This window comes from Pleurodeles waltl, chromosome 3_1, assembly GCF_031143425.1.
Source record: "Pleurodeles waltl isolate 20211129_DDA chromosome 3_1, aPleWal1.hap1.20221129, whole genome shotgun sequence".
NCBI classification, from domain to species: domain Eukaryota; kingdom Metazoa; phylum Chordata; class Amphibia; order Caudata; family Salamandridae; genus Pleurodeles; species Pleurodeles waltl.
In genome coordinates this window covers 1281609392-1281621722 of record NC_090440.1, presented here as the reverse complement: position 1 = coordinate 1281621722, position 12331 = coordinate 1281609392, and the positions used below count along the sequence as shown (strand labels likewise).

The 12331-nt window shown below is 50.5% G+C and overlaps 1 long non-coding RNA gene across 1 annotated transcript in view; it reads left to right on the top strand.

Annotated features, from left to right (window-relative positions):
• The first annotated feature begins 897 nt into the window (after nucleotides 1-897).
• The window catches only part of LOC138283347 (uncharacterized), a 225539-nt gene continuing 214105 nt past the window's right edge, over nucleotides 898-12331 (top strand). The window contains exon 1 of the long non-coding RNA XR_011201206.1: nucleotides 898-1017. This is a non-coding gene — a long non-coding RNA (uncharacterized lncRNA). The remainder of the gene's footprint in view (nucleotides 1018-12331) is intronic.

The window sequence follows — 12331 nt, the reverse complement described above, 5'->3', positions numbered from 1 at the left end:
TACTATACAGCTGCCAGGGACAGTTGAGTGATGCTTTTGTGACTCTCTGACAACTTTAATTCTGTTAGGGAAGGCTTTAAGTATTCAGTGTTTTCTCACATGAGGATGGTCAGATCTATGATTTCTATGGCTTCTGCGATTGATAGAACTGAAGTGCCTTCTTGCATTTAGGGAGATGTATGAAAGGAGTGCCAGTTTACAGGTCTAATGTGTAAAAGGTTTCCAACTATGATCTCTAGAGGCTAGCTTCTCGGGTTGTGTTTTCAAAGTTTATTTGCCATTACAATTTGCAGGTGGGTAAAAATGTGAAGTTTGACTTGACTTCAAAGGGTGGGTTCAGTCTCCCTAGACTGAGATTATGGTACGTGCCACTGGTTATTAGCCCTGCTAAAGTCTTCAAATGCCTGGACTACTTACTTCCAGGTAACCTTCAGTACTCCAATTCCATATTCCTCTTCTCATTACTTGCTTATTGCAGTTATGTTAAGTTTCTCTCACCTTAACTGCAATAAGTAAGGAATGGGACGAGGAATTAATGAGGAGGTAATGGATGTGATCTGAGATCCAGGCAAATAATGCATGAGTACAGTCAATCATGGCCTCTTTATAAATTAGGTTTATCTGAATGGCAGCACGATTTGCTGGATCTAATCTGAGATAAATAGGAATATCGCTTGTTTTCTCTAACTCCTGCATTTGCAGTATTCCGGTTAAACAAATTCCCAGCAGCTCGTGTGGTGGCTGAAGACAACACAGCGGCAATGCGTATGCTAGAGAACAATGGCACGTCACTATCTTTGTGACGTTTTTATATGCTCGAGCTGTACTGCGTCACTGCTCTGCCTAGCATTACCCGGTTGCTCGGAAGCATTTCTTATCTAACTCTGAGCTCGTGGAGAGGAGAGAGGAGCAGAGTTGGTGCTTATGGATAGCGAGGACGCTCTTCAGGATAACTATTGTTTGCTATTATAATTGTTACTCATGGCGTGACGTTGCACAGGAATGGAGGAGGAGGAGGTAAGTATATTATGGGAGAGGGAAATGTTTATCCGGTCGGAGCGTGCTCAATCTGAGAACATACAGTGGCCTTTTGTAGACATGTTTCTTTAAGACTTTCCAGTGGAGCCACTTTCTGTTTTTTCCGCACATCCTTCAGCGCAAGCCGTAAGGAGAGACACTGGTGGGGAATTCTGTGCGAGCATTAGATTAATGAGTCTCAGAATGCCTAGTCTTTCTAGGAAAATAGTAAATGTTTTCTTGTTACGTATAACTGAATATGTGAATGATTCAAGACTAAGACATTTCTAGGGGAAAGTGCTCGATTGAGTGAGCTCCAGCAGATAAGTTAAGCGACCTGTCCAGGAGCCATGGATTTGGTTACGAATGATAGCCCGAATCTGGTGAATCACACTAGTGTAAAAGGATTAGCTTGTTCATTGGTCGCTGCTGCTGGTCTGATGATTAATGCCGGATTGCTGGGGCAATGGAAAGATGTGACTGTATGTACTTAAAAGACCGCTGTGGGTGAGGTATCAGTTCCTGAAATATGTCTAGAGGAAACTGTTTTAAGAAAAAAAGCACTTAATAGATGACGACTGACCAGCATGCTACAGATATAAAAAAAATGTAATTTTTAGTGTATTGTTTTGTAGTAATTAGTTGCTTTCTTTCTATTGTACTGCAACTGGGCAGGCTTTGATGCTGTAATTGTGGAGTATAGTCCGTGTTCTTCTGTCAAAAGAAGAAGTAACACAATAGTGTTTTTTCAGTACTTCAGTCTCCAATACATCTTCGGTACACTTACAGACAAGCTCTAAAAATAATTCAGCATACAGTATCGATAAAACAAACATCATGCTTCTATTGCTTCCCTGTAATCCCATTACATATGAAAGAGACTTCTGGCCGCAGATCCCTTACCGTTGAATTTCCTCATGCATCAGACTGGATCCAGAAGATTTTCTTGAGCAGTACCCGTGCTCGCCGGTAGGTGGCTGTGAGAAAGTAGTCTCTTTCTAGCATGGTTAACCCCACTTTTAGCCTGTTTGTGAGTGTATGTCAGTGTGTTTTGCCTGTCTCACTGGGATCCTGCTAGCCAGGACCCCAGTGCTCATAGTTTGTGGCCTAATGTGTATGTTGTCAGTAGTGCTTAACTGTGTCACTGAAGTTCTGCTATCCAGAAGTTCAGTGCTTATGCTCTCTCTGCTTCCAAATTAGTCACTATAGTTTAGTGACTTCATTCACCAATTCCATTTGGCACACTGGACCCTATGGTACCTAGGTACCAAGGGCATTGGGGTTCCAGGAGATCCTTATGCCTGCAGCAATTTTTTTACCACCCATAAGTGTAGAGTCCAGCTGGACTCATTCTAGTGTTTCTGCCAGCCACTCTGCTGAGGGCTGGTCTTACATATGTAACCCACACCCACCCAACACAGACGTCACCAGTCAGGTGACCCTGCCAATAAAAGGGGCCGGGCGCACGTTCCTGAGGCCAGTTCAGTACCACCCTACCACCGTGTCTGCGTCACCTTATTTACCAGCATGAGGGCCTAGGGCCCCACATTACATTGGCGACGAGTGGGATCTGAAACCCCACATGGTCGCAGACATGGATTCAACTTGGTGGAAGAAAGAGGAGAAGTGAGGCCGTGCAGTTCCAGCCCCATCGGTAGGAAAGAAGGGGGTGAGTGCTGTCGATGACAGCTTCCCGCAGCGCTGCCAAAAGGCAGTGGTGCCGAAAATAAGTAAAGCGCTGTAAGGCGCCTAGTGCTGGGTTACCGGTGCCCTCCCAAAGAAATTGCCATGAGCCCGCCCCCCCCCCCAGAGTCGGATAGAGCGCGCCAACAGGGCTGCGGGGTCTGCGCAGTAGATGGGCAAAAGGCGCTGCTGCGCGCCGTGAAAAAAAGTGAAGAGAAAGTGGCAAAAATGGCCGGGGCCGGTCGGCCCAGGAAGAGAACGCGGTCCGCAGCGTGTGCTGCAGCTGCGGCCGCATGTGATGAACATGGTGCGATCGGCACCAAGGAAAAAAAAGAAAATTACCGGGGCGTTTCCCCATTTTACCTTTAAAGTGGCGCTGTCGCGCGCTGTGCACCGTGAGAAGGTGCCAAAGTGTGGCCGGGGCCGGTCGCCCCTTTTCATTTGAAGGATGGTGCTCTCGCGCACCTAAGAAAATGCCCAGGGCCGCCCCCACCACAAAAATGCCGGAAAACGGCCGCAGCACAGAGGACTGCTGCAGCCGCAACGTAAGGTCCCCGATGGTGCTGGCATGCACCACAAACGAAAGGAAAATGCCCAGGGGCTGCCCCCCTTGTCCTGGCAGGAATTAAAGAAAGTGGTGCAGACACGCACCGAAATAATTTAAAATAACATGGTGCAGACACGCACCAGGTGCCCAAGGCCGCGCCCCCACCTCCCAGAAATGAGTAAAGAACAGAGGTGCTCACACGCACCTACATGAAAGAAAAAAACAGTGCCTGGAGCCCCCACCCACCTCACTGAAGTCCTGCCGTCTGCATGCCTCTTCAAACGAGGCTGTGCAGTTTAAAAAAATAAATAAATAAATAAAACTGGACAGAAGTAAAAAAAAAAAAAAAAAAAAGGAAAAAGAGAAAAGGGAGAGATGAGAAAGAAAATAAATAAAATTGCACTTACCTGCAGCCCCCACCAGCATGACGGAGTCCTCCCAGCAGCATGTCCTCCTCACCGGCATCTGTTCAAACAAACGAGGCCGGTAACAGGAAAGACTGTCTTTCAAGCTAAAAAAAAAAAAAAGTGCACTACTGGCATCCAGTGGCCAGAGTTGGTATTGCACCCTATTTCTATTTTAAAAGGGAAAACAAGCTTGGATGAAGGCAAGTTTACAGCAGCACCTTCAGAAAGTGACTGCTCCAAACCAAGACTGCGCCCGTAGACAGAAACGGCGCAGAAGACGGAAACGGCGAAGAAGAAGGAACCGACACGGGCGACGCTGAAAAAAGGGAAGAAGAAGACTGCAGCTGTCCCAGCCAAGCTGCAACAGTGAGAAACGGCCGTAAGTGCCACGTGAGGTACGAAGAGAGCGCGCATAGTCTGCGCAGCCTCTGGCGGCCGTCCGCCGCCACCGACGAAAGAACGCCACATGCCCCAGCAGTGATGGACATCACCGCAGGACCAGAAAGGGACATGCCAGGCGTTGCCACAGGACGCCCAGAAAAAAAGAGACTGACACGTGCGCAGCGTGCACAGAGAGCTGCGCCAGAGAATGTGACGACATGGGGAAAAGTGAAGATGGAGAGAGTACCCGAGAGCGTGACGTAACGCACGGGAAAAGAGGCCATGTCAGCTGGCCGCACAGCGATGGAAGATGGCCACTGTTGGGCCATCAGTGAGCAGGTCATCTGAACTGACCGACCCTGCCAGAGCAGATGGCAGGAGTGAGCGCTGTAACAGCGCAGCCTCGAGGCGCAAGAATGGCGCCCTCGAGTGAAGAGAAGGAGGAAGAGAGCGGGGACCCTCCTGCCAGAGAGAGGTCCACCAAGAGGATCCGGGAACGGACCAGACCGGGAGAGGTCTGCCTGAAGAGCAGATCATGTCCTACCCGCAGGACTCAGCCTGTGAGAGGCTGCGACCGAGCAAGATGCACCAGAGGAGGTGCAGTGATAGGTCCATGTGACGCAGCATGCGACCTGTGGCACAACGCCACATCGAGGACGAAGAGGAAGATGCACCAGCGAAGGTGCAGTGATAGGTCCGTGTGAAGCAGCATGTGACCCGTGGCACAACGCCACGTCGAGGACAAAGAGGAAGATGTACCAGCAGAGGTGCAGCGCAAGGTCCATGTGCCGCAACATGTGACCTGTGGCACGATGCCACAGCAAGGAGAAGAGAGAGTGGCACGATGCCAACAAGAAATGAGGAGAGGAGTGTGACAGACCGGTCACACCACAGATCATCTCCATCGCAGGTGTGAAAGTGGAAGGAAGTAGTGTGACACAACTGAGGACTCGTGCGAGCAGATGAGGAGGCACCTATCAGTACAAGACAGTCACCGGGGTGAGCAGACGTCACTGAAGACAGCGATGCAGGTGGTCCCCCACGCTTCCCAGTACGACCGTCCTATCACCGGCTGCTTAGCTGTGATGGCATCCCTGGCGCCGACTGCACAGGCCACACAAGACCCGCCGTGGCCACTACGTCCATCAAGTGGTCCTTCCGCTGACGAAGCCGCCGCCACCTGTTTGATCTGCAAAAGGATGAAAAAAACATCATCATCATGATGAGGTGCATCGCCCAATCATCGAAGGAGGAGCACAGCACCACCTGAGTGGAGACAGTCAGCAACAAGAACCGACACTGACAAGGCATGTCTGGCAACGTAGAAACTTATCATCTGAACACCTGCCATGAGCCCCGTGAACCAGACGCCTGCCGGTGAGAGCAGACCAGATCATTTGGACCACCCACCTTTGGGGTTGCACAAGACTAGGACGTGGCCCTGTTGGGAGTTCAGAGAGACTCCTTTGGCGTGGCCGACGTTGGCCCGCACAGCCCACGCAGTCCCGCCGCAATCCAGGGACAAGGGCCTCCAACAAATTCCTGTGAGAGCGGAATATCGCTGAGAGAGAATGCATCTGAGACAGCTCCACATCAGGCATCCGGAAGCACGGAGGTCTCATATCGAGAGACTGGTCACCTGAAGACTTTGCACTATGGCCAGAGCACCTGAATCCGGATGGCTCGAGCAAGCGGACCCTGCATCAACAACCCTTGTGGCTCCATGCGAGACTAGGATGTGGTCCTGTAGGCTGTTCCTCTGAGACGTCTTTGCTGGGCCTGAGATAGGCAAGCACAGCCCACACAGTCCCGTGGAAGCCCACGGAAGGGCCTCGAGGAGACTCCTGCTTGATGGAGGTCTGGCACGAGAGGGAAGACTGCCGCTGCTCTGCCGCTGGACTCCCAGGTGCCCCAGGCCGTCACGTCATCTGCAGTCTTAGGAGGTAGACAATCTCCAGAGTCAGAATGCCGTCCAGAACTGTGTACAGTGGACTCACCACTGCTCCAGCTGCACCCGCATCAGAAACTGTAAATAGACTTTGACCACATGAGCCCAGGCAGGACCCAATCAAAAATATCCAGCGAACTGTAAGGTCGTGGACAAGCAACTGAAGTATCTGGACTTCATCCACACAGTGTTCGTGCCCAGCTGTACCTGGTTAAATTATGGACTCGTGCGGAGGTGTCCGGGTGCTCCCAGCTGCACCATGTCCAATGCAATTCTGCAGTCTGCCTTTTCGAGGCCGAGAGACGGATTGTGGTGCTTTGTTATTGTTTCTTTTACAGGTTGGACTTTTGTTTCGTTCCTCAATAAAGTCTGGGAGGGATGTAGAGTCCAGCTGGACTCATTCTAGTGTTTCTGCCAGCCACTCTGCTGAGGGCTGGTCTTACATATGTAACCCACACCCACCCAACACAGACGTCACCAGTCAGGTGACCCTGCCAATAAAAGGGGCCGGGCGCACGTTCCTGAGGCCAGTTCAGTACCACCCTTCTACTGTGTCTGCGTCACCTTATTTACCAGCATGAGGGCCTAGGGCCCCACATTACAATAAGGAGCTCAAACAAACCATTTTACAGGACTGCCTCTGTAGCCTGCGTGAAATAGTGCACACACTATTTCACAGCCATTTTCACTGCACCTAAGTAACTAATAACTCACCTATATGTCTAATTTTCATTTACTGAAGGCTAGGTGCAAAGTTACTTAGTGTGAGGGCACCCATGCACTAGCAAAGGTGCTACAGCTGCCTCTACCTCATAGACAGGGTTCTGCCCTCCTGGGGTGTGAGCAGCTCAGTTCCAGGAAGCCAGAACAAAGCATTTCTTTGGGAGGAGGGTATTATACCCCCTCCCTTTGGAAATAGGTGCTACAGGCTTGGGAGGGGTAGCCCCCCAGAGCCTCAGGAAATGCTTTGAAGGGCACAGATGGTGCCCTCCTTGCATAAGCCAGTCTACACTGGTTCAGGGACCCCCAGTTCTTGCTCTGCCGCCAAACTCGACAAAGGAAAGGGGAGTGACCACTCCCCTGTCCATCACCACCCCAGGGGTGGTGCCCAGAGTGCCTCCAGTGTGTCCCTGGCATTAGCCATCTTGTTTTCCAAGGTGTGGGGACACTCTGGAGATCTGAGTGGCCAGTGCCAGCAGGTGACATCAAAGACCCCTCCTGATAGGTGCATACCAAGTTAGGTAGCCAATCCCCCTCTCAGGGCTATTTAGGGTTTCTCCGGTAGGTTCCTCTTCAGATTCAGCTTGCAAGTTTCCACCAGGAATCCTCTGCAACTCCTACTCCATCCTCTGACCATCAGATCAACTGCAGACTGCCAAAGGAACTGTTGTAACTGCAACAAAGTATCCAAGAAGTCTACTTCGATTCTGAAACTTCAGCTCCAGCAGGCAACTGCAACAGTTTCCAAGGTGTGCACGATCTGAGGACTCCCTGTCTTCACTCTGTACCAGAAGGACCGAATAAATCACCCGTGGAGTGACGGAGTCACTTCCCTGCTCCAGCAGGCACCTTCTAAAACGACAACCGGTTCTCTGGGACTCCTCTCCTGATGACGAGCATGCTCCCTGGAACACAGGTGGTGGAACCCTTCGACCCAGACTGTCCTAAGGTTCAGCTGTCCAAATTTGGTGGAGGTAAGAGCTTCCCTTCCAGGTTTGCGACAGTACCCCTGTGCACCGGGCCACCTCTAGCTCCCGAGGTCTCTGTGCACTATTTGGAAGAATCCTTCATGCACAGCGTGGGCCAGGTCCCTAGCACTCTATCCTGCAACGCTGAACTCAATGAGTTGTTCTCCGGCAGCGTGGGACCTTCTTTTGTAGTGCAGCAGTAACCACAATTTGCACTTTCTTTGTCTCCGTGTCCTGGGACCTCTGTGGGTGGTGCCTGGTCTTCTGTGGGTCCCCTCCGGTGTTGGGAGCCCCCTCTGCTTCATCAGTCTGAGTTGAGGCCCCCAGGTCCCTCCTGGGTCCAGGCAGAAAAATTTTGACGCAAACCACGACATTGCTTGAACCAAGGCTTGTTGGACGAATCCATAGCTGCAACTCACCTGCATCCAACTTCTCGACGTGGGACATGCTTTGCATCATGCAGGAACCCGCAACCATCTTCTTTGGTGCTCTTCTGCAGACTTCTTCCAACTGGAGAATCCTCTTTTGCATCTTCTAGGTTGGCAGGGGGCTCCTGTCCTTCCTGGAATCTTCTGCGGCTTCTGGACTTGGTCTTCTATCTTCACAGGTCTTCAGGTCCAGGAATCCACCACTTGTTGCTTGCAGTCTTGCTTGGTTCTTACAATACCTCTTATCACGATTTGTAGTGTGTCCTGTGGAAACTTGCAGTACTTTACTCCTACTTTCCTGGGCTCTAGTGTGGGGTATTTTACTCACCTTTGTGGTTTTCTTACACTCCCAGTGACCCTCTACACACTACACTTGCCTAGGGTGGAATTTGTGATTTGCACTCCACTTTCTTAGTATATGGTTTATGTTGCCCCTAGTCTTATTTCTTCCTATGGCATTCTATTGTATTTTCTACTGTTTGCAATATTCTGTGACTATTTACTTACCTGATTTTGGTCTCTAGTGTATATATTGTGTATAATACTTACGTCCAGAAGGAGTATTGCCTCCAAGATATTTTTGGCCTTGTGTGTAGGAAGGTAGCCTCTTTCTAGCATCATTAACCCCACTTTTGGCCTGTTTGTGAGTGTATGTCAGTGTGTTTTTACTGTCTCACTGGGATCCTGCTACCCAGGATCCCAGTGCTCATAGTGAAAACCCTATTTGTCAGTGTGTTTTATATGTCTCACTGGGACCCTGCTAGCCAGGACCCCAGTGCCTATAGTTTGTGGCCTGTATGTGTCTCCCTGTGTAGTGCCTAACTGTGTCACTGACGCTCTCCTAACCAGAACCTCAGTGCTTATGCTCTCTCTGTCTTTAACATTGTCACTATAGGCTAGTGACCATGTTCACCAATTCTAATTGGCACACTGGAACACCCTTATAATTTCCTAGTATATGGTACCTAGGTACTGTAGGAAAGTACCATCTTGCCTGTCATGTTACCCCCATATTTCACTGTATATATGTTGTTTTAGTCTATGTGTCATTGGGACCCTGCCAGGCATGGCCCCAGTGCTCATAAGTATGTGCCCTGTATGTGTTCCCTGTGTGATGCCTAACTGTCTCACTGAGGCTCTGCTAACCAGAACCTCAGTGGTTATGCTCTCTCTGCTTTCCAAATTTGTCACTAACAGGCTAGTGACTAAATTTACCAATTCAAATTGGCATGCTGATACACCCATATAATTCCCTAGTATATGGTACTGAGGTACCCAGAGTATTGGGGTTCCAGGAGATCCCTATGGGCTGAAGCATTTCTTTTGCCACCCATAGGGAGCTCATACAATTCTTACACAGGCCTGCCACTGCAGCCTGAGGGAAATAACGTCCATGTTATTTCACAGCCGTTTTCACTGCATATAAGTAAGTTATAATTCACCTATATGTCTAACCTTCACTTGGTGAAGGTTAGGTGCCAAGTTACTTAGGGGGTCATTACAACCTCGGCGATCTTTTAACAAGACCGCCGAGGGACCGCCGTGTGGAAGGACAGTATTATGACTGTTGGCTACTCTCCGTCCTTTTTAGGTTGGAGAGCCGCCAACAGCTATACTGGCGGGCGGCGGGGAAGTGGAGGCTGCTCCACCTCCACCGCCACGCCAACAGAACACCGCCCAGCGAATCACGTCCTGTGATTCAGCGCGGCGCTGTTCTGTTGGCGGTGTGGTGTCGGCGGAGCAGCCCCCATGGCTCCCGTCCCCTCCCGGAGGTTCGACGGAACAGGTAAGTCGATCGTCCGTTAGGGGAGGGGGGTGTTGTGTGTTGTGTGGGTGCATGGGGGTGTGCGTCTGTGTATGTAGAGGGGGTGTGTGAGTGCGTGTATCCTTGCGGGGTGTTGCGTGTTTTGGGAATGAGTGCGTGTATGTCTATGTATGTCTGTATGGATGTGTGCGTGTATGTCTGTACATGGATGTGCGTGTCTGACTGTGTGTGTGGATGTAGGCATGTATGTCAGTGTGTGTGAGTGTGTGTGTTGGTGGTGGTGCCTGCGTGCGTGTCATGTGTGTGTGAGTTATGTGATGTTGGGGATCGGGGTGGGGAGAGGGGCCCTGCCACCTTTAGGTGGTGGCAGGGGTGGTGGGGGGTGTAGGGGAGGGAGTCGGGGTGGGTGGTGATGGGTGTAGGGGAGGGAGTTGGGGTGGGGGGTGGGGGAGACCCCTATCAGTGCCAGGGAAGGAATTCCCTGGCACTGATAGTGCTTACCGCCATGGATTTCATGGTGGTTCCTACCGCTGGAAATCTACAGCGGTAAGCCGGGTCAAAATACCGGTGGCGGTATTGTGACGGCCGCCGGGCTGGAGACCCATGTCTCCAGCCCAGCGGTCGTCTCTGCCCTGGCGGGTGGAAGGGAGAAGCGGCGGATGACCATGGCGGTAATAATACTGAAAAAAAGACCGCCAGCCTGTTGGCGGTCTTACCGCCACTTTAACACCGTCCGCCAGGGTTGTAATGACCCCCTTAGTGTGTGGGCCCCCTGGCACTAGCCAAGGTGCCCCCACAACGTTCAGGGTAAATTCTCCGAACCTTGTGAGTGTGGGGACACCATTGCACGCGTGCACTGCACCTAGGTCACTACCTATGTGTAGCGTCACAATGGTAACTCCGAACATGGCCATGTAACATGTCTAAGATCATGGAATTGTCACCCCAATACCATTCAGGTATTGGGGGGACAATTCCATGATCCCCCGGGTCTCTAGCACAGAACCCGGGTACTGCCAAACAGCCTTTCCGGGGTAAGTCCTTGCCTCCCCACGCCAGACAGCAAACTTGTGTACTGCATGATTTGCAGCTGCTCTGGCTTCTGTGCACTTCTCCAAGGATTCCTTTGTGCACAGCCTAGCCTGGGTCCCCAGCACATTGTCCTGCAGTGCTCAACCCTCTGAGTTGGACTCCGACGTCGTGGGACCCTCCTTTTGTGACTCTGAGCTCACAGATCTTCTAAGAGCCTGCTCCGGTACTTCTGCAGGTGCTGCCTGCTTCTGTGGGGACTTTCTGAGTTGCTGAGAGCTCCCTCTGTTTACTCCTCCAAGGGGCGACATCCTGGTCCCTCCTGGTCCCCAGCAGCACCCAAAAACCTCTACAGGGACCCTTGCAGCTAGCAAAGCTTGTTTGCGGTATTTCTGTGTGGAAACATGTCTGAAACATCCAGCACGCCGTGGGATATCTTCCATCCAAAGGAGAAGTTCCTAGCCCTTTTTGTTGTTGCAGAATCTTTGGCTTCTTCCACCAGAGGCAGCCCTTTTGCACCTTCATCCGGGGTTTCCTGGGCTCCTGGCCCCCATGGACACTATCGCAACTCTTGGACTTGGTCCCCTTGCTTTGCAGGTCCTCACGTCCAGGAATCTGTCTTCAGTGTTTTGCTGGTGCTTGTGGTTCTTGCAGAATTCCCCTATCACGACTACTGTGTCTTTCTGGGGTAGTAGGGTAACTTTACTCCTACTTTTCAGGGTCTTGGGTTGGGTATTTTGGACACCCTTACTGTTTTCCTACAGTCCCAGCGACCCTCTACAAGCTCCCATAGGTCTGGGGTCCATTTGTGATTCGCATTCCACTTTTGAAGTATATGGTTTTTGTTGCCCCTATACCTATGTCTACCTATTGCATCCTATTGTGATTCTACATTGTTTGCACTATGTTTTTTACTGTTACTTACCTGTTTTGGGTTTGTGTACATATAACTTGGATATATTACTTACCTCCTAAGTGAGGGTATTCTCTGAGATACTTGTGGCATATTGTCACTAAAATAAAGTACCTTTAGTTTTAGTAACTCTAAGGATTGTGTTTTCTTATGATATTGTGCTATATGATATAAGTGACATGGCAGAAGCTGCTTGAAGCAGTCAAACATCAAGATGACAGTTCCTTCTGGCGGCTGTTGGCCTCCAGTTCGAAAGCGGGTAATGATGTCATTGGTATGTACATTCAGCCCGAAAGATGGGTGTCTCATTTTTCTGGAATTTATGCCCTGCCTGTACCGCAAGCTCTGGAGGTCCCTGGATATGATGAGTGTTGGGCTGTTACCAAGACTGCAACTGAGAGTATTGTTTTTACATTAGCTGAAACAACAGCTGCAATTAATTCTCTGAGGCCAGCTAAAGCTCCTGGTCCAGATAAGATTCCAGGGGACCTGTTTAAATCAGAACCAAAGATATGGGCATGGTAC